The 13120-nt window shown below is 42.1% G+C and overlaps 1 protein-coding gene across 3 annotated transcripts in view; it reads left to right on the forward strand.

Annotated features, from left to right (window-relative positions):
• Nucleotides 1-13120, forward strand: part of MAP3K13 (mitogen-activated protein kinase kinase kinase 13) — a 72248-nt gene that overhangs the window by 22358 nt on the left and 36770 nt on the right. For all 3 annotated transcript variants that reach the window (XM_039696901.1, XM_039696903.1, XM_039696902.1), the window contains exon 3: nucleotides 3879-4024. The gene's annotated coding sequence lies outside the window, so the exon portion shown is untranslated. The remainder of the gene's footprint in view (nucleotides 1-3878; nucleotides 4025-13120) is intronic.

Consider the following 13120-nt stretch of genomic DNA (forward strand, 5'->3'; position numbering starts at 1 on the left):
AGGTGGCATGGAAGTGCTGCACTTCCAGTTGCTTGCTCTGGCTGCACTGTTTGTATAATCATTTTCTTCCAACCCAGCCTGGCCAAAAGGCAGCTGTAGGCACAGCAGAGGGAAGGGAGGTCCAATTTAGGGCTCTTTTTGACTCCCCTGTGCAGAGATGGGGTCATCAGGAATTACAGCATTGATATGCTCTCCCTGAAGAATAGCTTTATTTTTAGTTTTTTACCCCATTTGTTTTGGGTTTCTATTGTTCTAAATTTTCAACAGCAGAGGCTGAATGTGTGGTCTCCTCCTTTTTCTCGTCTTTTGTTTCAACTTTTTGGCAATAATTCCTAAAGAGCTGCTCTGCTGGAGCTGTTCCCATCATTTTTCACACTTGTGCTCAGCCCTCTGCAGAAGCCAAGCACCCTGTGGGCCTCTGAATTACAAATCTCTTTGTGGTGGCACCTTGCATCCTTGGGCTTCAGCTTCTGCCAAGCACCCAATGAATGTAGGAAGGGAGTAAACCACTTCTGCTGTGGTACATAAGGGGTTAAACTAAGCTCTGTTTATTAGTGTTGATGCTTTAAATGTGCCAGAGCATTTGAAAACGGGCAGTGGACAGGGCAGCAAGCAGTAAACACCGTTAAATGACAATACTGTTCAATATTTGCTGTTAATTGAGAGAGGCAGCAGCTGCTGGTATGCAGCTTCAGCCAGGATGAATTAGTAATGAGTCTGTAACTGGGCTTTTTTTTCTGGTTTAAGGTTGCATCAGCCCTTTATAGTTCAGTAACATGATTGGGATTGAAATAAAAATCATAGCATGCCCTAAATTGAAGATTTTATTTTGTTTTTGTTTTCCAGTGAGTTGTCATGGAGCTTGGTGTCAGTGATAAATTTGGCAGCAGTAATAAAACTGCCTTGTGTTTAAGGACCAAACTTACAGATTTTGGTTAGCTTTTCCATCCTGTGTGGCAGCCAGTGGGAATGCAGCAGGCAAAGCAAGCTCCTCCTGTGAAAGAAGGCACTTTTGTTGTGTTCTCAGATGTTTTCAGTTCAAACAGGAGTTTTGGTTCAAATTTCTTTGCTGGTGCTGCTGCAAGACGTGGGGTATGAGAGAGTTCTGTCCCTTGCTGCAGGGGCAGGAGGAGAGGGAACACTAATTCAACATTTCCCTTGTCCTTTTCTTGCACTTTTGCCATGCATTTGTGTTAAGCTTAACCTTTGAAAACTTGCTGATAAGCTGTTATCAGCCAACAGTTAAAATAACAAACCTTTCCACCTTGCTGGGTTGGGATAGGGACTTCCCAAGGCTTCAGAGCCATGGTATGGAACAGGAACATCATTAATCCAGAGCAGCCAGGCTGGGGGCAAAGTTTTCTCTCTGAAGAAACAAGCCACAGCTGCTGCTTTCATGCTGTTTACGTAACCTGCCCTGTAAGTATTTATTTTGCACAAAACGCTTTATTCTGAGCTGTAGATGTTGTTGTGAAAGGTCAAAACTCTGTTCTAGTGGTTTTTAGCAGATCTGAAGTGGGGTACAGGAAATGAAATTCCAGCTCAGTGGAAAACAATGCCAACAGTCCTATTGATTTCAGCACAGCTCGGCTTTCACCACAAGTAGAAGAATTTAGAAGCAAATAATGTTGTGTTTGTTCAGTTTGTTAAACAAAAATCCATCTGCAGGGGTTTGCACTTGAATCCAAATACTTGGAATTCTGCTGGTATTTTGGTAGGATGAGAAATACTAGATTGAAAGAATTCTTTGGGTCCACAATGATTATGTTAAAGGAGAAAAAGAAAATTCAATCAGCAGGTGTGTTTGTATCCCTGTTCCCAGCGGGGGTGATTTCTGTATTGCACACCTTTGGCTTTTGGGTCTCTCCTGTTCACATTGGCAGTTTTTACACAGTGAGTAAGTGCTTTTATGCATCCTTAAGAGCTTGAAGCTGCTGCACACCATGCTGGCTTCTGGACTGGATTATAGAGGCATGAAATCTTTCAGGTTGGGTGTGGGAAGCAAGTGCTAAAAGCCAATCGAAGGCTATAGAAGGTGGTGGTAAATGGAACTGCAGGAAGAGCTCAACTCTGGTGCTGAAAGTCCTCCAGCCCCACAAGTCCCTTCCCATTTAGGCACTGAGCATTCTCACCTTGGCTGCCAGTTATAAATGGTGGTTTCAAACCTGTCCTTAAAACCTGCATTTTTTTTTTCATGTGAAATGCAGTAATTTATTCCAGTGGCATTTGGCCAACTTTGGGCATCTGGTGTCTTATGTTTTTTATGAACATCTCTCCAATTTTCTCTGCTGTCTCCTATACATGTGTATGATTGGTGTTTACAAGGATAAGGTATTCCAATGCATTTTTTGTTTCCTATTTTGTGTGGTTTTAATTATTTTAATATTATTATTGTTTCATATCTAGTAATGCTTACAGTATTTGTTTTCTTAAGCAAGAAAATAAATCTTATATTTACATGTACTATTTCCGGTCTTAAAATAGTGGGAAAAATTATAATTACTGGCTTTTGAGGCTTTTTTAATTGATTCAGTAGAACCATGTAATTTTCTTGTGAACAAAGGCAAATATTTATGTTTTTAATACATAAAGTATGAACTCTAAAGTTTGTGTGATAAAACTGTTAAGATACATGTATGTTTACTCTAGATTTTACTTTGAAATTGTTCTGTAATTAAAATAGTTAATGCAGTCCTGGTATGGGGCCACAGAGGCTACAAATTGGTACTTTCCTGTGCAAGAATATTGTTATATTATCACCCTCCTGTTGCCCAAACAGAGCCTCTGAATGTAGCCTGACCCAGACCTCTCAAGCTTTTCCTTGTTGGGAATGTGGAATTACCCGTTCTGTTTTTGTGGCAAACCAGCAAAGATAAGGAGAGATATAAAATGAAATGGCAGTGGTGACAAAACTTAATATTGTTCTCAAATGCAATTGGCCCTTGCTCCTATTTCAACAAAAAATTAGGAACATGCTGAACCTCCCAAACATTGGCAATGGCCTTGAACTAAATAGTGGTGAAATGCAGAACATGAGGCAGGTGGTGCCAAGTGGATTTTTTTTTGTCTAAAGTCTCTTAATTCTGGGAAGTCACTGTGCTGGAATTTCTAACCCTTTTCCTCAGTGTTGTAGTAGCTTGCTTGTGTCTGAAGGAGGCTGAAGTATATGAGGAAAACTATTTGTGTGGGTAGAGAGAAACTCTTTTAAGACCAAGTAGTTTGGTATTGCATTAAAGCTCTGTAATTTCAAGGTGTTGATTTATCTTTAATTTTATGTAGAGCTGGGCTAAGTCTTGCAGCCTGTTAAATTTGGGGGGGAGGGGGGTGGGGGGTTGGAGAAAGTGCAGTGGGCTCAGGACTGGGAGTCTCAGTAGTTGTAGTCTCTCTCCTTGCTTGGTTCTGGTAGTAACAGCAATAATGATATTTTGACTTGTATGTACGTAGGAGGACTGAAGTAAGTTATGCTTTTCCTAAAATTTGCTTAAAATTAGGAAAACAAATAGCTTGGAGTTTGAGTATAAAATTAAGTGTAAAATATCATTAATAGATTACCTTGAAGGATGTTATTTTACAGGCTAATCCAATCCTGATGTAATTTTGTAACGTGGAAAGCTCTGAGCTCTTTTACTGGAGCTGCTTGCTTAATTTAGATTAAAATTGTACCATAAAAGGATTATAGAGTGTGTGCCTGTGCTAAGAAAGGATGTACTAAATATGCTGAGGTATTTTTCTACTCCCAGCTCCTTTTTGAAAGTGCATACTTAATTTTGGATGTTCTCTGCTGCCACGTAACATCACGATGTGCTGCGGGGATGTGTTGGGTTGATCTTGTGAGCATTTCTTCAATGCAGGATTCTGAGCTTCCTTGTTTTTTCCAGAGAGAAGAACTCAGTGCTGGACTGTCCTCAACACTACCCATGGTGCAGCTTTCGAGGACAGCTTGATTTCTGTGACTTGAAGAGGAGGCACATGTGCAGTGAGCCGAGAGGACATGGGCTTCCAGTGCATCTGGAACAATGATCAGGTACCAGCAGCTGTTCATATTCAAATTGTAGTAACTAGTCAGAAACACAAAGAGATATCAAGTGATAATGTGCTCACTCCTGTGGTTGTCCTAAAATTCTAAATACACTTGCCTTTCTAAGGTAGGGATGAGCTGAGTTCACCTTCTTGTTTTATGTTGTGTCCAAAGCCGTTTCCCTGCTGAGCCTGCAGAGACCTGATGGGATCCAGCTCCCATGGGAGTAACAGGAAGGGATAAGTACCAAAGGGGTGGGTGCATAGATGGAGGTGGAATCAGTGTTTACATTTTTCCAATGTAACTTGGAGTCTGAAAGCATTTGAATCTGTTAATTCTGGTGTATTGATTTTGTGAGGGGACAGCTTAGCATGTTATTTTCCATTCTTATGAGTACTTTTACATGGTATTTCCCTGGTGATTGGCTGGAGAATGCAGATTTTCAGAGGAATCCAGGCTGTTGTAGCTGGAGTAGAGACACCAGCAAAATTCCAGAAATGCAGAAATTGATAGTTTGTTTTGGATATTGCCGTTCCTATGACTATATAATCTCTTGATTCTGTGTCATATATGCAACTTTTTAGTTTAACTACATTTATTTTATGTATTAAAAATTAAGTGGTAAAACTTATATGTCAGCAAACCACATATGTCTCTCTGTATGAAGAACTGAAAAGGGGCTAATTCTATAAAAACTCTGTAAGCTTTGGGGAATTAAGTTTAGAAGAATATATAAAAAATAGTTGCTTGTTTCTTTGTAGATGCTGCTTGAAAAAATAATTTATTTTTGTCTATAAAATTTTTAGAGTTTTCTTCAGTTAGTGTCTGGGTATCTGTGTAATAGAAGAAAAAGTAGTTGTTTCACTTGAAGAGACTGAAAATGGGTTTGTTCTACACATCTTCTGTATGTTTGTGTGATCTTTGTTGTACAGAGATGCTTCTTGCAGAGAAAGCTACAGATACATAATTTTAGGATGCGCCTGAGCCACCTCTGAGTGGGATTGCAGGAAGATGTGAGATGGAGCTACATTTTGGGATTTGTTTCTTAATATAAAAGCTGTCAATTTTTACCCATTCTGTGAGGAGTGGTGGGTGCTGTAGAGGCAGAGCATCCATATATTTAGATTCTGGCTGTCTCTTGTTACGAGCTATAATTAAGGTGAAGTATTTTGCTGAAGAATTGAATTCTCCCTTGATTTGAACCTGGTTCCATCTCTGTGAAAGCAATTAGTTGCTTGAACCACCCTGTCCTTGCTTCATCAGTGACAATTCATCAGTTGCTTCATCGACATTGTTGCTTCTAATTTATCTGATTTTTTTGTGATTAGTAGGCAAGGCACTCGATATGGGAGTGCTCTGTGTGGTAGTGGTGAGTGGAGGAGGCTTGAGGATGGAGGGTCTGGCCCTGAGGGGGACTGTGACATTTATAGAGGACTGGAGCTTATAAAACACTCTGCAAAGCTCTGGAGGGTCCCAGGGTTAATGCTTCAGCTGATGTGCTTTTGCACGTGGCTCTCAGTCAGCCTCTCTTAGCCATGACTTGAATTTACTGATGTGGTGCTGGTTTTTCCCAGGATGGGCAAATACAGAACTGGGCAATACAAAGCTGCTGGTTTGGGGTGGAGTGTTAGGACAATGGCAAAGTTTGATGTGCCCCTTGGGTGAAGTCTCTTTAACTTTTGGTTGTCCCTTAAGGTCAATTCTGTGATTTAATTCAGAAAATATTTGGGGTGCTGTGCAGTGACCCCTCTGGGGTGCTTTCTCCATCATCCTGCAGTGTCCAATGTTGTGCTTGAAAACAAGGCCCAAACCCCACTGCTGACAAGTTCGGTGTTCTAAACTCCAATATTCTCTATTTAAAGTGCTGTCACAGCTCCTGAACAGAGTAATTCTGCATTGTGATACCTCACACAGATCAAGAGGACTCTTCTGGGGTCTGCAGTGAGCACTGGGGAGCAGCAGTCTCTTGGGAGGGAGGTAAAAAAAAGCAGTGACCTCTGAAGCAAAGCCTACTGAAAGCTTCATGAGTGACATGGGTCTGGGAGGATGCTGAGCAGGTTTTGTTTGCCTTGGGAATATTTACATAGAGCTGATCCACTCTTCTTGAAGGAACTTTATCACAGTACTACAGAGAAAACTGTTGGTACTAAATATAGAGCCTTATTCTGGCAGTCTCATGACTTGAGTTCTGCTGTCTTAATGGGCTTTCAGCAGTTTTTGTAGGGTTTTTGGTAGAAAATCTGAATATTACTCCTCGAAGGAGTTGTGTAACAGTAGCAAGGACACAAAGATTAAATTTGGTGAGACCTTGCACTGCAAAAGATCAGAGGAATTTTTCAGCTTCTGCTGTTGCTGTAAAGCTTTCAGTGCCTCAGTATCTTCAGAGAAGATCCCTCAGAGGTTCCAATAGTTCATCTTGATCTTTTGCATCAAAGCAATATCACTATTGCTGGACAGCTTTTGTGAAATGATTTTTGTTTCCTTCCAACTAGAGGAAACAAGTTCCTTAGGCTGCTGCTTTATTATTTACCATTTAGAAAAGCTCTTCTTACAGCCTAAGTAATTTTTTCTTCTTGCACTTTGAGTCCATTGCTTTTCTGTAGATGTGGAGCAGGACTTCCCTCTTTCTTTGAAGAAACCATTTGTGTATTTAGTAGAAACATATAATATCTCATTAGCTTTTCATTTCACTCTGTCCAGACTGAACCACCTCACTGAGTTACCTCCCCATCCCTCAGAGCTTACCTGGTGACCTCTCTGCCTTTGCTTGTTGTTCTGGGTGATTTCTCACATTCCCAGCAAGCCTTTCCCAAAAGTGGACTTCCCCAAAGGCCTCATCAAAACTGAGAGGATCAGGAATTTGTATTCCTGTTAATGGATAGAAGTTGCCTTGTTTGTGACAACTGGATATTTATAATTTGTGCTCAGTCTCTGATCCTCTCCATCCCCAATCCTTATCTACAGTGCAGCTGCTCAGCAGTTGTTTCTATATTTATGCAGGTGATTTTTTTCTCTGAACAACACTTGACCTTGGGGAATTGGACTGCATTTTTTAATCACTTCTTCAGTTTCATTAATTCCTCCCTGCAATAGCTTCCCATTTATTCATGTCTTTTTGTGGCAATAACATAAATTATAAGACTTTTCTTTCCACATGGCACTAATACTGAGGCTTCATTGTCAGCTCTCATTGCTTTTTGCAGATTTCTCACCTGCCAGAGGAAAAGTGACAGTGGCTCAGCTGGCTTTACAGGTGTCCCTTATAACTGCAATTGATGAATACTTATTTTTAAAATTCATTTCTTCAGTATTTCTCACTGCTGTGAACCCTATTAGAATTAATTATTGTTATGGAAGACTTGATTTCAGCCTGTTCTCTGGGAGGAATATTATGTTGTGCCTGTTTCCCTGAACAAATAGATCTGGTTTTCTCTCATGGCCTCTGCTCAGCTGGCCACCACCACTGTCAATGCAGGGAGGCTGTTGCTCACTTGCTGTTTGAACTGCCCTTTCAGCAGCTGTAATGTCTCTTGTGTAGCACCATTTTCCTTCCTGATGGAATTCCAGAGCTTCTCTTTATGTCCCAGGAGCTGGGCTGCCATCCTTCAGAGGAAGGTAGTCTGCAAATGGAGTTTTTTGAACTTTCCCAGCCTCATCAGTGCATGTTCTTAACATAACACTGTCTTGTCTCCTCCTAAAGTTACACAGACTGGAACTGCAAAGGCAGGGCTCACCTGGAAAGAGGAGGGGAAGCCACTCAGAATCCCCTTAAACAGCTTCCCTTTCCAAACAGGGCTCCTGACTGGAATTGCTGCTCACCTTTGTCTGGATGTTGTACATGCCCATTTTGGAGCTTTTTCTCTTTTCCTCTGGTCAAGCTTCTCAGGTCTCAATGCTGGTCTTGTCAAATTACAGTTTTGTTCACCTGCCTCTGTAGGGAGGACTTCTCAAAGTCCCAGGTCTGGGCACTTTCAGAATAAAATCCTATATGATAAATGCATACATTTAATTTCTGGTCTTACTGAAGTGCAATTGAGACAGTTGGTTTAAAATTATGTTGTATTTGCCCTATTGAGTGTGTAAGAGATAATAAAATCACACACACACAAAAAGGAAAAATAATAAAATAAATTGGCCCATACTACTGTGTTACATGTTCAGTTTTTTCAATTTTTTCACAATATTCCACTCTCCAGTAACTGATATTTCTGGCATATCAGTTTGGGGCATCAGATAGGGTCTGGTAATAAATCTCTGTAAACAGCAAGTTTGGAAGGACATGAAATAGAAGCTTTGCTCCTTACAAAAGGGAAAGTGAGTTGCACCAGGTCAGGTCTGGACATAATGACAGCACAAATGAGAATCTGATTCTGTGATTCTGATTCCTTCCTTCCTGGGCGCTCACAGGAGGGATGTGTCTGGGGCTGGGAAGAGTAGATTCAAAGTTTCACAGGTGTTTAGGACTTGACAATGAAATGGCCCCTTATCTATGCAAATATTTACCCAAACGTTTGCCTGGTAGGGAATCATTTGCTGTCTCCATTCACTTATTTACTCATCCAGGTAGGAACTTTTCACAGAGCAGTCCCTCTTGTACCTCCAAGTGTGTGCTGAGTAGGTTTATTAACAGCCTTAGTGCTGCATAATTATGAAATTAACCTTTGAGTCACTCCCATCTCTTTTCTAATTTTCTGCTGTTGTCAGTGGAATATGCCATGGGCAGCATTAAGGATTTCTTTTGGGTTTGTGCTTCCTTGTGTGGCTGTTATGGGCCACTGGCAGAGGCAGGATCCTGGGATAACTCAGCCTCTGGTCCAGGGCAGCAGAACCATCCTTCCTTGTCAAAGGTTGGCTTGGGATTTCTTCCCAAGTTGCCAAGGCCTACAAATAACAACGTATGCTATTTTTGAATATTGGCATAATATTGGAATTCTCAGTCTTCTGCAATTTTAGTTGTTCACCAGTTTATTGAAACTGAAGGTCACAGGATTGGAGAACTTGATTATTTTAGGACTGGGCTCAAATCAATAGGATGTGCCAGCTAGAAATGTTATGCCTAGCAGATGCTGTGTAACATTCATATTAGTTATTAATTGGCTTGGAAGTACTTAATTGTCTTGTATTTTTCAAATATGGTGAGCTAGTTAGTTTTTAAAAATACTTTTAACTTTCTTTTGCACCCATTGCCATCAGTTTAGCCTGTTATTTCTCCTACTGGTCTAGTTACTTGGTTGCTCATAATTCCTTTTAGAAATCCTGTTGCCTGTCAACTTTTCACTGGCACTCTTGTGGTCCCTTAAGAACTTTGGATTTTTAGTATCTTATACCCTTGTTGTATACAGTCCATTTTTTCCTCTGTTTTCACGTTAGTACTGAGCCAAATTATATTTGGCATCTGATATTTGAATTCCCTTTTTTTGCCAATGATTTTGTCTGAGAGAGAGGGAGGAGAATAATTTCTCTTTCTTAATATTGGTCAACTTAGTTACTGATCAAAGGAGCTGTGTAATGTGTACTATAAAAATACTCACCTGGTTGCAACACAACACAGTCGTGTAGCAGCCATCAATTTTAGGACACTGTGGGTTGGTTTTTTGTTTCACAATGATTTAAGATATTACCTTGTATTAAATTCAGGACCTTTGTGTTTAAGAATTTTAACCTGAGCCATTGAGGCATAGATGAAATCAAGTGTTGGGATACTGAACCAAGCCACCATGGACAAAAAAAATCTGAAATTCTATGCACAAGCTCTTTCCTGCTCCTGGAGTCCTCCTGGGGTTTTGTTCCCACTTATTTTCTCTGCTGGGCATTTTTTTTTATAAATGTCACTGCAATTAACCCTTGGAAACCTCTGAAAATTATTTTCCTTTTATTTTTATTCTGACTTTTCTAATTCTATAGCAATATTTCTCCTTTTCTTCCACTTCTTGCATGTGCTACTGTACTCCCCTTCTAGTTCCTGAATTGATTCCTTTAGGGCAAGAGAGTAAATTAACATTTTTGTCTGTTTTGAAAATGCCAGGGAGATCTGGAAGCTGTCTCCATCTCTTGGTGGTGTAAAGCTGAGTGCTGGGCTCTGGAGGGCAAGGCAGGGAGTCAAAGCAGGTGCAGCTGGGATTTGAAATGGGGCCACAAAGTGATCCCTTTGGAGAAGGGACATCTCTGTCTATCCCTCCACTCCTGCACCCCCTTGGGTACAGGAGTGCTCAGCAGTGGTCTTGTCTGGGCAGAAATCTTTTGCTTTAGTGACTTTTAGCTCTTAAAGAAGAGAGATTTCTAAAGCAAAACTAAATGTGTGGTTTCTTCGATCTTGAAAGTAGGTAATAAGAAATTTGCATTCCTATGCATTTTCCCTAGCCAGATTTATAAGTCTCAATTCAGAAACCACAGTCCAAATAAGCCCTCCTCCTCCTCCCTCTGCAGAAACTGGTATCAGTGGTGCTGTTCACATGAGATCAAGTAGGCACAAAATCTTTGTTTTTTCAGCCCAGATCCGTGTTGTTGTTACATCCTGGTTAATTTTGGGATGTTACCCACTTTCCATAAAGAAATGTAGGATTGTCTCAGGCATTAATTTCAGATGTGCCCCACCAGAGTAAGTTTTGAGACATCTTTTTTTGGCATAATTGCTTCCTACTGGCTAGGAAAAGGTGTGGTGAAAATATGGAAATTCTGTCTCTTAATAATTTTGAGGCTGCAAATTGTTCAGAAGGAGTTTGAGGCCAAATTGCTGACTTCTGGTCAACACTGAGATGGTGTAATTGCAGATCTTGCAGCCCAGGTTATCCTTCAAACTTTGACCTTCATTCCTTGTCATGCTCATCCCTCCATTCCTTCCCGCATGTTTCAAAGGTGCAAAAAGAAGGCAGAACTTGTGCTCCTCCCCTGTCCCCATCCAGGTGAAGCACAGCTGCTCTTGCAGGTGGTTACCAGGACTCTGCCAAAGATCTGGGTGTCCTTGCCTCTGGTCTGCACAGTAAAGAGTATTCCATTGGCTTGGGATTGGCACTGGGGTGGAAATGGGAGTGGGTGATGTGCCCACCATGCCTTATGTAGCCAGAGTGTGAAACTCTGCCTGCCCTGATCTTTGTCCCCTGACCTTGCTGAGGTGGAGAGCTTGTCCAGGAGAACTCTGCCTGCCCTGATCTTTGTCCCCTGACCTTGCTGAGGTGGAGAGCTTGTCCAGCAGAACTCTGCCTGCCCTGATCTTTGTTCCCAGACCTTACTGAGGTGGAGAGCTTGTCTGCTGGCTGCCGGGAATGTTTGACTGGAGCCGAATGTGGGATTTTGTTAATGCTCCTATTTTTATTTTACTGGTTCTTTTGCATCGCTAATCAAACACAAGCCTCCTATTGTTCTCCCCGCTTCTTCCTCCCGGTGCATGTTTATATTTAGTTATTTTAATAATAATACGCGGGGTTTGTAATCCCGTAAGCAGCCGGGGCGGCGATGAACTCCCTTTCTGATTGCCGAGCGCGTTCGGTTCCCGTGGCAGATGGCTGTTATTTGATCCGCCGCTGTTCGGAGCGGCGGGGAGCGGGCCCGGGGAGATGCCCCGGCCCGGCGCCGCTCCTGGGGGTGCTGGGGCTGCCGGTGCCCGGGGTTGGGGCGGCTGGGGGCTGTGGCTGCCGGTGCCCGGGGGCTGCCGGTGCCCGGGGGCTGCCGGTGCCCGGGGCCGCGCTGCCGGTGCGCAGCCCCGCCGGGCTCCAGCTGCCGGTGCCCGGGGCGGGCGGGGACTGCCGGCCGCGCTGCCGGTGCGCAGCCCCGCCGGGCTCCATCCATCCATCCATCCCGGTCTCCATCCTGTCATGAATCCGTGACGTCAGCACGCTCGGTGGTTCTTTGCAGCAGGCTGCAGGATTGTGTGGGTGGAATTTCCTTTTATTTTGCAACACTTCCTTTTTATTTTTTTTTTGCTTTTTTTTTTTTTTTTTTTTTTTTTTTTTTTGCCTTCCATCTTTTTAAAACAAGAAAATGGAGCATCACATAGGAAATGTTCATCCTCGTGAGTATTTGGGGGAAGTGTGTTTCTGTGAGGGGTGTGTGTTTGTGTGTGGTGTTCCATGGTCAGCATTCCCCTCTCGCCATTTATTTCGGAAGGACAGATGGATTTTGCATTTGTGATGGGAAAGGGCTGAAAAAATGATGCTGAGAAAGGGAAGAGGAAACGTGAAACCTTAATTTATCCATCACTGCATATGAATCTGAGAGCTGGCCTGGCCTTTGCCTGCTGGTGTGCTGGACATTTTTCACTTGCAATTTTGCACGTTATCTTTTTGTGCCCCCCTTTTAAAGGGGAAGGGAATGGCAATGGAGAATGGATATAAATGGAATATACAGGCAATGACTTAAGAATTACTAGATAGTGTAAAGAGGCAGAATTGTAATTATTGCTTTTTGGGGAATTGTAATTTTTTTTTTCCTTGTGGCTAATCAAACAATTCCTCTTGTGTGTTACGGTGTTAAATAATTTAATTTTATTTCTGAGGTGAAGGAGGTGTGTTTTTCTTTCAGTCAGCTGGGTAGGAATTTGCTCCCGTATTATTGAAAATAGCAGTTTGAGCTGTCTGTGATGTGCTGAACACAATTTTCACCCCTCATTTTCCTAATAAACGAGGGAGCTGGGAGTACCTTTGCAGTTAACGATACTGTTCACTGGGGCAAGATTTGTCATATTCCTGCTCACCTGAATGGGCATGATGTCATGTTTGCTCCCAATGAAAAGAAGAGCTCCTCTTTATTTTTGTTTTGGGGGGTGGTTTAGGTGCTGCAGTAGCTTAATCATATCAAACCACATGTCTCCCTTAAGTAAATGAAAAATGGGATATTTTAAGTAGATCTGGAGAAAGATGACATCAGGCCCATGTGTTTGGATATACTGATTTTAGCAGTAGGCAGTCTGTTCAGTAGAAGATGAAGGAATGTATTTGGATCAATAATTTTGAGGGACAAAATATGAAAATAATTGAAAGGAGAGAGATGCAGTCAGTCTGGCTGGGAAATGTGGGCACTTTCCACCGTACCTGCTGTGTGGGTAGCCACAGACACCTTGGGATAAACCCTAGAATGGGGAGGGTAGAGTTGTCACGGGTTTAAAAG

This window comes from Passer montanus, unplaced genomic scaffold (genome assembly GCF_014805655.1).
Source record: "Passer montanus isolate IOZ18808 unplaced genomic scaffold, ASM1480565v1 scaffold115, whole genome shotgun sequence".
Classification (NCBI taxonomy): Eukaryota; Metazoa; Chordata; class Aves; order Passeriformes; family Passeridae; genus Passer; species Passer montanus.